The sequence below is a fragment of the Ornithodoros turicata genome, unplaced genomic scaffold (assembly GCF_037126465.1).
Source record: "Ornithodoros turicata isolate Travis unplaced genomic scaffold, ASM3712646v1 ctg00001351.1, whole genome shotgun sequence".
Lineage (NCBI taxonomy): Eukaryota > Metazoa > Arthropoda > Arachnida > Ixodida > Argasidae > Ornithodoros > Ornithodoros turicata.
This window is the reverse complement of record NW_026999565.1, coordinates 6,935-24,468: the sequence shown is the minus strand read 5'-3', so window position 1 is coordinate 24,468 and position 17,534 is coordinate 6,935.

Below are 17,534 nucleotides of genomic sequence, written 5' to 3'. Positions count from 1 at the left end.
TTTGAGTTTTATGAAGAAAGTGTCGCTGCTACTAGTGGGTGACTGACAAACAATGGCCTGGTAAATGTAAATGCTGCAGGTACGAACTGTGCCGATGTAATTTTATGAATCTTCAGCTCCCCACTTCCTCTTTTAGAAGTTGACTGCTTTCTCTGTGGGTATTGCACATCTTGTGTGGAAGTCAGTTTTGGTGCAGCAGAGACACCCTCCAAGCTGCTTTAGCTGCAGGGAAGAATGGTTGTAAAGAGTTCTGTAACTGTTTGACTCTCTATGTTTGCCATTGTCATTCCATTAATCGGACGATTGCATCTGGAAACCAGTCTTTGAAACCGATATCACTATGTTTGACAATACACATAGCTATTTTTTTAAATAAAAAAACTGCTTAGATATTAAATAAATGAATTTTAAGGATCAGCACTGTATCCATGGCCGCAGAAGCTCTGACAACGTTGTGTCGCCTCCTATAAGCGGAGAGCAGGGCTGGGCATGTATTAGAGAGAGCTGGGCAGAGACGGGATACTCTCTGGCATACTCTCAATATCCGTCATCTTCTCTTGTCACATATTCCGTTGAATAGTCAGGCTATGTCACTCTTTAGCGTGGGATTTTCGATACCGTGGCCAGTGGTTCACAAGGAATGAAATGACACTGCAGTCTTGAAATCGACGGAAACAGATGTGATTGTCAAGTGTGTACAGTATGCACAAATAATTTGTGAATATATGGCTCTAGATAACACCATATAATTGGGAACATTAAACTCTTCTTCTGCTTTCGCAGAAAAAGAGACGAACCCCCTATCTTCAGCTTTTAATAGACCGTATTTTGAGGCAAATGTCGTTGAATGAAAATAGCAGTCGCACTCTTAGCTCTGAAGAGAAATGACTGAAAGTAGTATGAAAGAGAGATGACTCAGAATTTAAATTAGCCTGCAAGAGAACGCTACAGAGTTTTGTTTCACCAGGTGTAATGCGAGTGACCATTGCAACTGTGTGCGTTAGTGCCACTATATATTTTGTTTACATGGGGAAGGTGAATAATAAAAGGATAATGGTATTCGGAAATGCTGTTTGTGACGAAACGTTTTCTGAAAGTGCACTGCACATTGAAGGTGTAATTGTTTTTCAAAACAACTCTGACTAAGGAAAATAAACATTATACTGGTGACCTGTTTTTTCATTCATTTTTGTAGTGAGCTAGTATTCAGCTGTCAAATAGTACCACAGTGTAAAAGGAAAAAGAGAAAGCGTTGTTGTTCTGTATGGCCCGATTTAGCAACTGTAGGCTATTGCCACGCTGGCTGAATTATTCCAAAAGCAAAACCAGGTAGTTCTGGCATGAGACGCCATTGTAAAGCTAACAATATCAACGGTGGCAATTCAAAATATCGCAATCAATATGTAAGCAAAAAAACAAGTGATTGAATTACAGTCCTTCATTGGAGGGTGCGTCGACACACAACTCAAGTTTTCAGGGCTGGAAACTTCCAAAGAGTTCATGTGAGATCACCAATATCCATGCAGTCAAAAAATAAAATTAAGAGAAGACAGTCAAATTATTTGTTGTACATCCGTCAAACAGTATGGAGGCTCCCCAGGCTGTAAGTGAGCATTCGTTCAATTAGCTCCTGATGCAGAGTTAACAGATGGTTGGGGGAGTTACTAAAGAGCAAGAAAAACGCAAATTGAGGGAGCTGAAAGGGTGTCAAGTAGGAGTAGAGTTGCAGCAGGGAGGGTAAAAATGCTTAAAACTCTCTTTCGACTCCCTTTTTTTTTTTCAGAGTGTGGCAAACCTGCCTGGTGTATCTCGACGATGTTGTCGTCTTCGCAAGAACTTTCGAAGAACATGTTGAACGGCAGAAGCAAGTCCTCGAGGCTATCAGAACTGCAGGGCTGACGTTGAAGCCTCAGAAGTGTCGATTCGGCTACGAGGAACTCAGATTTCTCGGCCATCTCGTGAGCAGCGACGGCGTACGCCCCGACCCCGAGAAGACGGCGGCCATCGCAAATTACCCTGTTCCTTCTAATGTGAAAGACGTTCGGAGCTTTCTTGGCCTTTGCGCCTACAACCGAAGGTTCATTCCGAACTTTTCAAGAATTGCGTCACCCCTGAATACCCTCACAAAGGACGGATCCACGTTTATCTGGAGTGAAGCCCAGCAACAGACGTTTGATGAATTGAAGACGCGTCTACAGAGCGCACCCGTGCTTACCCACTTCGATCCAAACGCCGAAACAGAACTACACACCAACGCAACCAACGATGGTCTAGAAGCGGTGCTCGTTCAATTTCACGACGGAGTCGAACGTGTCTAGAGTAGCTTGATGGGCTTGTGTTTTTGTCCCTGTTTTGAATGCTCCTTGTTCTCCGAGTCGAACGTGTCATCGCGTACGCAAGCAGAACGCTAACGAAGGCAGAGAATAACTATTCGACGACCGATAAAGAATGCCTTGCATTCATATGGGCCATCACAAATTTGCGTCCCTGCCTGTACGGACGACCGTTCAAGGTGGTAACAGACCACCATTCTCTGTGCTGGCTGGCTGGTTTAAGGGACCCCTCAGGACGCCTAGCGAGATGGAGCCTCCGATTACAGGAGTATGACGTAACCATCACGTATAAGTCAGGAAGAAAACACAACGACGCCGACTGCCTGTCCTGAGCACCACTCCAGCGACTGGACAACGTTCACGAGGACGACGACGCCTTCCTCGGTCTAATGAGCGCGACTACCATGTCTCTCAAGCAGTACAACGACCCCGAATCGAAGACAGTCGTCGACTATCTGCAGGGCCGTGCCGACAATGTTCCTGCCATCCTCAGAAGATCACTCCCAAGCTTTTCCCTACGTAATGATGTCCTCTACAAAGAAAACCACGCAACACAAGGCGCTACGTGGCTTCTCGTTGTGCCTGGAGAGATGCGCCTCGAGATTCTTGAATCCTGCCACGACGAATCGTCATCAGGTCACTTGGGATACAGCCGGACACTGGCCCGTATAAGGGAAAAGTACTACTGGCCAAAACTGGCAGAGACCATCCACCACTACGTAAGGACGTGCCGGGAATGCCAACGACGAAAAACGCCGCCGGTACGACCTTCTGGGTACCTTCAGCCAATCGCACCGCCGTCGGCGCCGTTCGAGCAGATTGGGATGGATCTACTCGGGCCCTTCTCACGTTCGTCTTCCGGAAATCGTTGGATAATCGTCGCCACCGACTACCTGACACGCTGTGCCGAGACTAAGGCACTTCCACAAGGGACAGCAACAGAAGTGGCGAAGTTCTTCATCGGGAACATCGTGCTACGGCACGGAGCCCCGACGGCCTTGATAGGGGAACGGCACTTACAAGCAGGCTAACACAAGAAATCCTTCGACTCAGCCACACCGCCCACCGCAGGACAACGGCGTACCATCCGCAGAAGAACGGGCTCACAGAACGTCTAAACAAAACCCTTGCCGACATGATTTCGACGTACGTCGACGTCTAGCACAAGACATGGGACGAAATACTGCCTTACGTCACGTTCGCCTATAACACGGCTGTCCAGGAAACAACGGGATTCACACTGTTCCGCCTTGCACACGGCCATGACGCATCGACTATGCTGGACGCGATGCTGCCCCACGAACCCAGTGACGAGGAAAACGACGCTCTGGACTTCACACAGCGAGCAGAAGAAGCCCGCCAGCTGGCCAGACTGCGCATTGGTCAACAGCAACGCGTCGATGAAAGAAGATACAATTTGCGCCGACGAGACGTGCGCTTCGGTCCAGGCGACTTAGTATGGATTTGGACACCGATTCGACGACGAGGCCTTAGCGAGAAGCTACTCAAGCGCTACTTCGGTCCCTACAAAGTACTTCGACGCATTGAAGACCTGGATTACGAAGTGGTACCCGAGGGCAGCGCTCCCTCTTGACGACCCCCGAGGACTCAAAATAGTTCACGTCGTTCGACTCAAGCCGTACTACAGCAGGTAGCGCTGAAGACTGGCCGGAAGGAGACAACATGACGGCGAACAAAAATAAAAATAAAAAATCGGCATCTAGACGATGCCACGTCTACTGAGGGGGCGAGGCCACGAATCATCATCGAGAAATTTCCAGGGTAGGCACGAAACGGTACATCTCATCCCGGCGCGTGCTGAAGAAGAAGCAAGAAGCTTCCAGACACATCGCCTGCTCTCTGGCAAACGCACGTGCTGTTTCTAGACTTTTTGGCGCGACGCTTGAATGCTTGCGCGCTCCAGGCTGGAACATTCATTCTTTGGTGAGAGCTGTCACTCTTGTGTTTTTGCTACCAAGCAGTTTAATAAACCGCTTGCTGTTTATTCGACGACTCGCCGGCCCATTTCGCTTCGTGACAATATGAGCACGAATCGAAGTTACAGCATGTATTTTATCGAAGACGTAGACGGATAAAAAACAACAAATATAGATCATACGTGTGCTAAAATACATCAAAATAGTGACTAAAAAACCAGAAGGGTATATGGCAAGAGTGGACTCTACTTCCCCTAACGGATCTCAAAGGGGGAAGCTGCCCAGCTTGGAATCTCAAGTGGTTCAATTGACCATTGTGGACACAAAATGGTACGTGTGAGGCTCCCACTGTAAGTTCTTGGAACCATTTGAGGCATGAGTGGTACCACTGATTTCACCAATGTGGAACCAGCCACCCCACTTGCGAATCCAGCTGGGACCATCAAGATTCAACTGGAACCAGTCCAGGTTCAACTGGAACCATTCTGGAACCAGTCCAGATTTGTGCCTGGGTGATGTAATACGGGACAAGGCGTACCTCCATGCACACAGTTAGGCGACAGTATTAAACGTCTGATCACTGACATGCATCATACGTTTGTCAGCTTACCTTTCATTCAAGCGTTCGTCCATGGCTCGAACATCTTCGAAATCCACGAAACGAAATCACCGTCTGCCCACATAGACGCCAGCTACACAACGGTTAAACGGGTCGGCGCCTCGGAGAAACGAACGCGGGCGAATCCACCGGTTAAATGAGCCTCAGCCAATCATGATCGAGAAAGGTCACTTTGGGGACCGGAGCCAATGAAAAGTAAATAGCCGGAATTTGGCGGGAAATGCCTGCGGCGACACTATTTTCGCGGCGACGAAACCCGCTTACTGTGCCTCCTCTGCTGGAAAACGCCCGACCCATTCGTGCGTGTGCGCGTCGACTGTCTGCGTGCTTTTGCTCGCGTATTCTGTTCGCTCCGACCGTCATTTCCTCCTCGCGGACGCAAGCGAGTGGTTTCAATGATTTAATTATTTAATTCGGGTTGTGACGAACTACAACTCCAGCTGACCACAGAAGAATGGAAAGAACAAGGACATGGCAGGAAATCCTTCGTGTGGAACTCTGCATTTTTTCTTCAGATTGCCCGTCGGTGAACGGTAAGACAAGTTTGATGCGTTCTACTCAAGGAAACAATGCAGGTCTATCGTGTGAAGTGTATTGTAAAGTCACTCGCTAATGTTGGGGGCATTTCACTGTGTTGTGCTGTAATTTGTACAGTTTGAATGCCGGTAATCAGATAGTGTTCTGGTGGTACTAGTTGCCTGTCACGTCACAGTTATTGATTTGCTGTGACTTGCGAACGCTTGTGACAGGTACGCTTTGATGTTCAAACAGGAATCAGCATGGATTGCCTGTGCACGACGTCCTCAGCTAAATGACCTGGCACACTGAGCTCAATAATAGACTGTTGTGCGGCGACAACTTCACACTGGCTTGCCACTTGTGCCAGAGTTGGGTTGAAAAGAAGAGCTCGACGTGTGTTCCTGTGCTTGTTGCAACGAAACACCTCAGTGTTCCCGTTACTGTGGCCGGAAATTTCACCTGTACCTACTGGTATGTGGACAATTTATGAAGGAAAATAAATTTGAGTCAAAAACTTTCATGGCTTTTCGTTCCTCAACCTTGATCAACACATTACGACGTTACTACCAATCACACAAAGAAAACGCGTGAAAGGAGTTTTGGAGAGGAACGAGGAAACGATGAAAGGGGAAAAACCTAGAAAAGAGTTTTGAAACTCAATCGCATCCATTCCCTTCTTTTATGCCGAACACACTTTGTGATTGCTGTTGTAACGCTTTCTGTTACGAAAGCTATGGTTGTCGCAGTGAAAAATCCCGCAGGTTGTCACACCTTTCCATGTTGCTCCCACGACAACTGACCACTAGGGGAGGATCTTACGGGCATGCCACGTCACAATGCCACGTAGGTGAATACACTCTATTCTCCTCAAAAACAATGCACACATTACTTCATTGGACGCCTATCATTGGGCGGCAGGTAAAAAGGGTGTGAATAACTAGGAGGCTAGAAGGCTATATCACATGCTATGAACCAATGCTCGAGGATTTCAGTATGCAGTTGCATCCCTAATGGTGCACATACATTTTATTAATTACTTCTAAGCACCTGCCTTAGACCACGCAGAATGACTTTGACGAGGGTAGAGCCACTGCCTAGGTGGACCGGCAGGCTCTTGCACACAGAGAAATTTATAAATCAGGTGGAAATAATGTTACGGGAGTAGCAATAAGCTCTGCAGAGCCTGTCGTTTACAAAATGTTCACGAAGTGGCATGCTAATTCACTTGTTGTCTTCTTCTCTAGAGAGGGAAGAAAGGCTGAAAAAATCTCAGGTCTCCGACCCAGGCGAAAATTTGAGCTGGGAAGCCAACTGGTACCAGCTCGTTCCCAGTTCGCACCAACTGCTGGTCAACTGGAACCAACTGGTACCAAACTGGTGGCAACTGGAAAGTAAACTGGTACCAGTTCAAGCTGGGCTGGTGGCGACTGGGCACTTTGTGGTACCAGTTCACGCTGGACTGGTTGCAACTGGGAAGTGAACAGGTACCAGTTCAATCTGGGCTGGCGGTAACTGGAAAGTAAACTGGTACCAGTTCAAGCTGGGCTGGCGGCGACTGGGCACTTTGTGGTACCAGTTCACGCTGGACTGGTTGCAACTGGGAAGTGAACAGGTACCAGTTCAAGCTGGGCTGGCGGTAACTGGAAAGTGAACTAGTACCAGTTCAAGCTGGGCTGGTGGCAAGTGGGCAATGTGTGCAACCAGTTCAAGCTGGGATGGTGGCAACTGGAAAGCGAAATAGTACCAGTTCAAGCTGGACTGGTAGCAACTGGAAGTCAGGTGGTGCCAGTTCGAACTGGACCAGTTTACATATTTGGGGGGAAGTTTCGGTTTCAGTGCCAGGACAGGTTAATATGAAGATTGCAAGACGAAGTTATAAAAACGATCAGAAAGTAACTTTATTAGTAGAAATAATCATATTTCAATTTTTGGTAAAGTTCGTTAGTGTTAACGAAAGTTATTTTGGAACTCTTATATTTGTATTTTGTGCGTTCCTGCTCCCGCGGTGAATAATGCGTTTACTGTGCAACGGTCGCTTGCTTAGCAGCGTGCTTGTACAGCGATTTTTGCCCGTTATGTTCTTAGCGTAATGTGTGACATAGGCGTTGGTTTTGTAATCTAAAGGATTTGTCTGCAAGTTACGACAGTGCGACAGTACAATGAGCGCCAGCGCCCGTGCGGGTGGCTGTTATAGGATTACAGCTCGACTACAACTGTGGAGACCGCTTTATATCGTGAGTACTATATGCTTAAGTGCTTCTCCCTTGTGCACCGTTTAGAAATATTACTTCCACTAGAACCTCTTCCCTTTGTTCCGCGTCACATTCGTGGCACCTCCGAGTGCATGCCGTTTTACGAGTAACATCCGGTTTATGTTAACGTTACCAGCATCTTTTTTCATTCATGTTTTTGTTGTTGCTTTTTTTTCGTTCATTCTCGTGTTTTAGATCCTTCACACCACGGATGTTGTCGAACTAGCGTAGTGCGCCAGAGTAGTTCTCATTGCCCCAGAAAGCCGGCGAATGTCTTAGTTGAAAGGTCGAACTACTGCACAACAGAAATGTTGAGAGATTCGCGTACTTTCTGGGGCCACGACTGCTCAAATTGAGTGAATGTCCAGGCACACACTACAATTACATGTTGCAATTGAATGCATATTCACTTGTGCCTTTTCAACTTTCCAGAAACCTTAAGCTGCTGGGGCTCAAAGGAAAGTATCGACCCATCGTGTGCTATTAAGAACATCTCAAATACTTTGTTAAATGATTCAAGATGCCCACAAGGCAGTCAAGCAAGGGACCAATCAACCATGAAGTATTATCTATTCCATGTAACTCTGTAGTTCATCTACTGCTATAATTTAATTACGTTATAGTTACGCTACATGTACATTAGAATATGTGTAATGTTTGACTACAAATAAAATACAATTTTGCATTGCAGTTGTTTGGATCTGCCGTTGCTGGGAACAGCAATCCTGCAAAGGGGCACCGGTTACATACAAGCTAACCTTTGTCCCAACAGGCCGCTCTAAGTGAAGCCACTTCAACCGGTGCCAGCTCAACAATGAGGTTTGCAACCTGGTCAACGGGTAACTGATCAACCTGATCAACTGATCAACCTGATCAGCTGGTACCAGTTGGCCCAACTGGTTTCTAACCGGTCCCAGTTTCAACTGGGACCGGTTGCAACTGGGACTGGGTGAACTGTGTTATCGAACAGGAACCAGTTGTCCCAACTGGTACCAGTTGATCTGGGACCGGTTGAACTGGTCCCTGTTCGATTACACAGTTCAGCTGGTACCAATTCAAAAAATTTTCACCTGGGAAGAACGTCAAGAAGGTTGGCCAGAAAAGGCTACTCAAACAGATAAATACGCAAGCAGAATCTTCCTCTGATGATAATGACATGCTGATAGCAAAAATGCTCCTAAAAAAAGAACAAGAGAAAGTCATGAGACTTGAAAAAAAAAATATGCAAGCAGCTGGAGAGGCGGCTTCTAGATGAGCAGGATTACTGATGGCACTTTCAGAACGCGCTGGTCATGAAAATTGGTGTGTATACGTGGCTGTCATTATGATACTGGGTCAACATTAGGCTGCTTTGTATTCAGTTCCTCACATATTGAAAAGGCTGTGCCTAGAGGTCCGTCGGACGGACCCGGTTCTTTATGCAGCGGAGTTCGTCGGATGGTCCGTGGTGTGAGGAACTGGACTCTGTTTCCTAACCTAACCAACCTAACCTAGAGCTGCACGAAGCTAACTTGCACTAACCTGACTAGAATAAACTAACCTAACAGTAACCTAACCTAAAATAACTTGATCTAACACGACATACGTTTTTCTTAATTCCGTGTTAGCGCCGCGAAGCAACTGTGGCTATGAGCAGCGTACAGACGTGGACAGATGGAGAGAGGACAGCAGGAAGGAGTGGGGGACAGGGGGGTTAGTATGCGTCCTGGGCCGACTTCAGGGGGAACTGTGCCAACATTCGTCTGGAAAGTCTTCGGAAAACCAAGGGAAAACCTCAGATAGCACAGCCGGTGACAGGATTCGAACCCGTGTCACCTCCCGGTCTCAGCGTGGAAAAACACGACGTACTGTTGAAAGCGAAGTGCCCCGACGGACTCCAATGTATAAACAATTCGTTCCGTCGGACCGACGGACCCCATTCTTTATGCAGCGGGATCCGCGCTTTATGTCCGCGCTTAGAGTGGTATGCACAGAGATAACTGCAGAGGGTACGGGAAACTCTTCCAAACAGCTTCAAACGCAAGGGAAATTAAACAGCATTATCTCGGCTTGTCTTTCAAGAAGTCTGCGTTTCATGGGGCCTGCCTCCTTTCCTACTGCGTGAGTCAGGTGGCTGCTACTGATTGCGCGCGCTGCCTGTACTCATCGTACCATGAAGATAAGAAAGCAGCTTGAACTGAAATCCGTGCGTGTAAGCGTACTGAGGTGTAAGAAAAGTTCAAAAAATATACAAAAAGAAACATGAAATGCACAGATATTGGCGTTGCGTCTTGCGCTCGGTAGCTTTTACGCTGTGCTCCTCGCTCTTTTTACTCCAAAATCAGTTCACAGTGCACAGCAGGTATACATACCTGGGTTACTGAAGCATTAGTTTCACAGCGTAATTTTGATGGTCAGTCGGCAGCTACTGAACTTTTGCTGTTAAGTATGAAGAGAAGATATTGAGAGTGGATGTTCGGAAACCACGCTCGACAATGTTCAGGCATGAGAGGAAAGCAGAGCTGCTCTATAACGTTCCACACAATGTGACCATCCAAATCAAAGCAGTGGCGGTACACCACAGCGGTACACCACAGCGGTACACCGTGGGAGGATAGTAGCGAAACATCAAGCGGTGAGGATGCTGCTCCGTCGGCATGCGGATGTGAGGGCACAAACACGGTGCGCATTTAGTACTGTGTAAATGTGTATCGAAAGTACGAGTGACGGATTCGGTGTGTTTGTAAACAGTATTTCGACAGGCTGTGTCCGAGATACTACTCGCGACACGGTTGTCTCAAATCTTCAGCCTGTGGCTGCATGAGCGGTGCCCTATCGGCGATGTCGCACACGGAGGAACTATACCAATACAGCATCCTAGGGGAAGCCGCTATCCCTCTCTCTCACTCTCTTGCTATCAGACGACACCCGGGTATTCGAGGGTCACTTCTCCCGACAGGTGGCGACTGCGCGCGGCCTCCCTTCGGAGTCGGTATTGGTATAGTTCCTTCGAGCGCAACACCGCCGATAGTGGACCGCTCCGGGACAGGCTGGAGATTTCAGACAACCGTGTCGCGAGCAGTACTCTCGTATTCCTACATTATCCTTCTGTCCACTAAGCTGTATCTGTCAGCTAGTAGCTTACGGGCTAGTAGCTTAGTGCCGTTGTCATCACCCAAAGAACGTAACACTAGCAGACGAATGCAAGGTAATATCTGCGGAACAAATTATAACTGAACGTTGTTGGAGAAACGCAAGGACAGGACACTCCCACAAAAGTCATCGCAATACCTCGAATTCTGTTCATTTTGTAGCGGGAATTCCAGCGGTCTCGCCACATTATTCGAATTTTTTTAATATCTGAATTTCTCGAATACGAACAGAGATCGAATATCAACAATATTCAGAAAATATTCGAAATTTCAAATGCTCGCACACCTTTACTATCTTTCGTTTCGCACTTTGTTAAGTAAAGAACACACATGAGGTAAATTAACTTACTGAACTTTCTATCAGTTTATTCTGCTCCACCATAACTGTAGATGTAATATATGGGTTAAAATGGCATCACAATAAAAATCCCACTCTTAGATGGGACAAGAGAAAGTGTTCCCCACATGACACATTATCAAAAGTTTCCACATCTAGGAATACACAGAGTTCTTCCATCTCGGTTGTAACAGATCAGAGGCCATGGATACCAAAAATCGCTCTCTGTGATGATTACACTCTTAGCAGCTGGCTTCAAAAGAAACCCACTGAAGCGTGCATGGTCCTCTGCCCTGTACATAACATCACAAGGGAGGCACCATTTCTCTAGGTAGTGAACGATCTTAGTCAGTGTTATCTTTACAAAGCTGAATGTGCTTCCACTGTGACCTTTAGTCACCACAATATCTCCGATTCTCAAAGTAACATTATAGAAAATTACAGACAGGTAACTAGTAGCCATGTTGCCAGCATCAGGGTTAACGACATTGGCAGAAACAAACAGGTCACCTAGGTACACTAGTACCCCTTGTGTGTGTGTCTGGACGTTACAGGGACTTATTGGTTCACCATCAGCATGCCATTAAAGATAGGAGGTGTTCAGCTGCATGTACTCAGCTACTGAGAATGGAACATTGGTATAGTTGAACAGCTTCTTTCCTTTTGGAACAGCGTTTTTTCCCTCAAAACGCATGGTCCAATGGTGCCTTGCAGGATCATGCTGGCGTACCTGCTCGACGAGGTGCACTAGCATGTCCATTTTAGGTGTGAAACTTTCACGTCCATAACATTTAATATAGAGCTCACGATGCTCTGCCACAAGGTCTCCTAAGGTGGAGATATCTTCGGAACTCAAGATGGGGGACAACGCAAGCTGTGTAATTTTAGATAGAAGTGCAAGGCACGTTAAATTAGGGTGTCCCTCTGCATGCAGGTACGCCTCAATTATCAGCGGCAAGTGTAGTACCAAAATCAGAGAGGCACTTGCAGAAGAAACAAGAGCTAAGTCCGATTCAAACAGTCTGGGATGTCACTCATATTCACAGACTGTGCGAAAGAAAATTTCAGTATCGAGTTGTTCAGCTGTTTCCTTGACAGCCATTTCTGCTCATGGACTGCAGCATTCAGAAACAGTTTCACTTCTTTTGGGATTATGCCTTCCAGGAGAATGTGCATCGGATCGTAGAAGACATCATGAATGAGAGAAAAATACGTGAACGAGGAAAGCACGGAGCTACCTTTCATGCCATGCTGGATAGAGAGCGCGACCTTTCCTGCAACAGTGGGTGCAGAGTCAATCTGCTTAGCCTGCTCTTTTACTTGTTCATCATTCCTTAGCAAGCAGTCATCGTGGTGAGAGCAGTTGGGAAACTGTGCAGACTGCTCGCAGCATGTACGGCATGGCATCCTAACGTTTGGACTAAAATATTCTTTAAATCCCGCCATGGAATGGGCAGCCAATGAATCCCCTGCAAATCCTTGCAGGCCACCCTTGAAATGCTCTGCCTTACTAACACACATGAAGGTGATGTCTTCATCACTAAGCTCATTGACAGTACGAAGAAAGTCTCGCAGCAACTCTGTCTTCGCCTGCATGCTTTTTATGTCCTTAGACTGACCTACACCTTTGATCGATCTGAGGGTGGAATGTCGATAAAAGAGACATAAAACATAAGCAGCTTGCCCCTCCTTCCCCTCTTCATACCGGGAGCATTTGCAAGCTCAATTTCGTCTGCATATAGCAGAATTTTTATGACGCTCGGCAAGTTCTCTTGAAATAGAGGATGTGACCTATATCGAAGGTCATCGGGAAAGTCCCTCAAAATTCCGTGGGTGTCTTCTGACACCGACCACTGCAGTTCCGACAATTCCGACCTCTGCAGACGTTACAAATATTAATATGATTTTGAGGACAATGTCCCCTATGCATTAAGTATCAATGTCCTCATCATTTGGTGCTTCCTGTGCCTCCCCATGAGCACTACCTATTTGCAACAGGAGTTCCATACAGATTTAGCACACTTCTTTAAAGTAACACACAACTTACTTACTAGTCAGTTCTGCTGGCACCCTCTGTAATTGCGTGTTCATCAATAGCGCAGGATGAGGTGGCACCTCCTTTGAAGTAGAGCAATCGTGCACGTGAGAAGGTTGACCTATGGTTGCTGAAGGTCGGTCGATGCCTCCTGCCAAGACTTAACACAGAGTTTAGATATCAGGACCGGGAACTGTATGCGAACTTGGGGAATTATCACCGGTGACACTTACTGCTTGGTGGTCGTGATGTGATGACATTTTCAGCATAGTAGCACATGAAAGCTTAACAGGAAGATATTTGATAATTAATGTGGAAAAGAGGACTAATTCAGATGGCACCCAGTGATGGAACAGCTTCTCGGCATATGGGTGCAGTTGCTGGCACGAGAATAGCACGTTCTATCGCACATTTGCTGCAGAATCCTCATTTGCAATAAAGACTTCTAGCAAGCGGAGGAACCCCTCAAGTTGGGCGTGCATGACCTCAAGTCCACAATGACGCTCTAAAGCTCAATACTAAGCTACTTCATCCTGCAACGCATAATGAATCCTTGCGGTTATGTGTGATGCAACAGCGAACTGCAGCACAGCATTATTGCATGTCATCTGCCGCACTTGTTAGGAACCCCATGGTTCTGCAGCTTGTCAAAAAAAAAAAAAAAATTGTAGCGTTTGGGAAGGCTAAGTTCATGGGTGAAGTAGAACTGAAGAGACCAAAATGCTGTATCATGCAAATCAACGAATATATTTTGCTTAGCCCCAGAAGATGGCTGCTTGTGAATATTCCAAAGCAAGTTTGTTAGTGTCGTGCCATGCACTTCAGCCTTCTAACTTGGTAATTCTGCTTTGCACTTTGGATTTCAGCGGACATGAGATTTGCTTTTTCGGTATTCATTCGATGCGCTATGCCAAAGTAGTATCATGACCTTTTCTGACCAACTTTACAATCTCAAACGCGACGGTTACAGCTGAACGAGGAGAAAGAGTTTGAAACTTACCACGCAAAAAATATTCTTTTATGCCTTTTGTTCTATTTAGCTGCGCTTTACGATGACACAACAGCCCCTTCCCAATAAGCAGCTTCCGAATAAGTTGAACTCGTGCCATGACCGTACTTGCCAGTTTCGTTCACTGCATGTGACGTGGAACTTGCTGGCACTGGCCTTTCTATTTTCATTTGTCCATTACTTTATTAGGCCAAATCTATGCAGCATGTAGTTCACATTCCAGTTTGTTCCCCTGTGCAATCTGCCTGCAATCATTCCATTTGGCACAAAGTCGTTGAAAATGACTGTTTTGGCGAAGGGTTGCGTTGGTCATTAATGATGGTTCACAGTGGCACAAATCGCACAGCGGTTCCATCACTGGGGTGTGGTCACAAAAACAACTCACAGTTTCGGTAGCTGTCAGCAAAAGCTGGCCTAGGAAAGCAGCTGAGAAAGCTTCCAGCTGGAAAAGGAAGTTGCAGTATTTAAGTGTGGTATTGAAAAAAACAAAACTCTCAATAAGTCAAACACTCACCACCCAGAGAGGTCTGTACGTCTTAAGCAGTAATCCGACTTATTCTGTGCACTTTGCAATACAGTTATGGTGCACGCATATCAGTGTTTGGATGAAGCATATATTTCTTCTTATCAGGTGTTTGACCTAAAGAGGGTTTGCTGTACACTGTACCAAGAAGCACGCGTTGAGTACAACATGAGCCGCTCATTATGCTTTGAGGAATAGGGCAGATGCTTACTTTTCTTGCTGTGATAAAAACAGATAAGAAGAAAATGAGGTGTTACTGTCCAACTTTACCATGACTATAGCTCGGAATTCAGGCAAAATGCAAATTTTTTTTCCGTTCGTGCCTATTGTGCTGGTTGAATACATCAGCACGAATTATACGAGGGGGCGTTCAAGTCAAACCGGGACTTTTCATTTTTCGCAAAAGTAAAATGAACTTACAGGCGAGAAATTACTTTTATTTTTCAATGTAATCTCCAGCTGGCACTAATGCACTTGTCCCAGCGTTTCACGAGGGCTTGGATGACAGCAGCGTAGAAATCCTTACCTACGCGAGCAGCCGTGATCGGAACGCATTCTTGACCTCGTCGTCGCAGCTGAAGTGGCGGCCCCCAAGGAACGCCTTCAGTGGCCCGAAGAGATGAAAATCGCTGGGGGCGAGGTCTGGACTGTAAGGGGGATGTGGCAGCAACTCCCAGTCAAATTCCTGTAAGGTGGGTGTTGTGAGATGCGCGGTGCGCGGGCGTGCATTGTCCTGTAGGAGGAGGACCCCTTTGGTGATGAGGCCGGGCCGCTTTTGCTTCAGCGCCTCACGCACATCCCAGACAACTTTGCAGTAATATGCATTATTGATGGTGTTACCACTCGGCAGAAAGTCAACATGAACAACGCCAGCCTTGTTCCAGAAAACCGTGGAAAAACGTTGGATGTTCTCTGGAACTCTGACACTGGGCTCTGAGCCGCCCCGGCCGGGATCGTCCTGCACTGATGTACGGCCGTCTCGGAACCGTTTGCACTACTCAAACGCTTTGCTGCGGCTAAGTGTATCGTGGCCATTCTGGACCTGAGGTCTTCTGTGAATTTCAGATGACTTGACGCCTTCGTTCACGAGAAACTTCATGACAATTCGCTGTTCGATGTGCGCGCTCACCTCGTTGTCGGCCATCTTGTCTAGCACGTGTCTTCTGTTTTGCACAAACTTGGGACCACTACGTGGTGAACGCGGAGGCCTGTCGCGTGTGAAAATGATGAAAAAGAAGTAGCGCGAGCCATTTTTACACTCAGGAGACAGAAAGTCCCGGTTTGACTTGAACGCCCCTCGTAGGATAAGGAGTATTTTAAGCAAGTGTTGATAATGCATATAACTGCCTATTTCAACGTTAGCGCCTCTTTTAAAACTTCGCTGCCTAAAAACTCCTATTTCCGGAAATTCAACTTTTTCCATTGTTTCGTAGCATTGGCTATAGCAACTTGGTCAAGTACTTCCGATTGGGGCTCGATTTTTCCACCTCTCCTCTGGGACCTGACCGTTCATGCTCATGTAAACTTGAGAAGGACACCTACTGCGACACTAACCCCACTCTTACTCTGTTGTTTGAGTATCATGCAAGAAAGTGACCCAATGCTCAGTAGCCCACCCGATATTTTTCACTTTCACTTAACTCCGCCCAGCCAGAAGAAGACAGGTTAACGTAATATTCCCTTGATGAGGAACTTTGGTTAATAGTTTGCCATCGACACGAAAATGGAACTAGAAATTTGTGAACAGTGCATTTTCAGGAATATGGCACGACCCAATGTTCAAAATCTCATCTGTAAAAGCCCTACCTGAGTAGCGTCTGGCCTGTTCCTGTGTTGAAGAAAATCATCCATCTCGCAAAGGGCCTAACACGAAGAAGGGGGCACAATTGTTGTAGATACTCTTAACAGCAACAATAACAAACAATAAGGCCAAAAGGTAATAATTAGGGAGTGACATTTGCAGGTTAACTGCTATTAAATTCGGGATGCTATTAAAATTCCTAGCTGAGTAGTGCCTGCCCTGCTCCTATGTTGAAGAAAATCCTCCATCTTGCAAAGGGCCTAATGCAAAGAAGAGAGCACAATTTCTGTAAATACTCTTTAACAACAATGACAACAAACAATAAAGACAAAAAGTAATAACTAGGGATTGACACCTGCAGGATAAATGCTATTAAATTAAATGGTAAAGTTCGGATGGGACATAAAAATTTTTAGTTATTTTTGAGTCCATAAATCAGAACAAGAATAGGTGGTACTGGAACTGTTCAGTGTTATCGGGTATTTTATTCATTTTCATTCATTTATGTCTTGCAACACTCCAGGGTATGATGGTTCTTTGTGAAACGAAACATCAGTGTTGTTTTTAAAAAATTACTGTGGCGCAGTGCACACACAAGGAGTAGGTGCACATTAGACACATGTAACTTTCCTGACACCGCAGGCTAAAGGTGCACATGACAAAGTAGGTGAAGAGTCTGCTAATAATTGATATGGGTTGGAATTCCGGGAGAATTAGGGATTAACACGAACTAATCAGAAGCGAATCTGGAAGGAAAAATTCGCGTGGGACCGGGTTTCACACAAACTGGTCAGAAGTGAATCTGCTAGGAAAAATTGGGGTGGAACCGGGTTAATTAAACCTGAAAATGTTACTCCAGTCCTTATTAAAGCCTTAATTGTTAGGCATTTGCCTGGAAATGCCTATAACTGCTTAGAACCAACGTTTTTAAGCTTTGATGCCTGTTGCTAATGCAACGGACATATCATGATCATCATGAGTACAACACGACTGAGCACATGTCTCGCACGTCACATCTTGACTATCATCCGTCGCGAG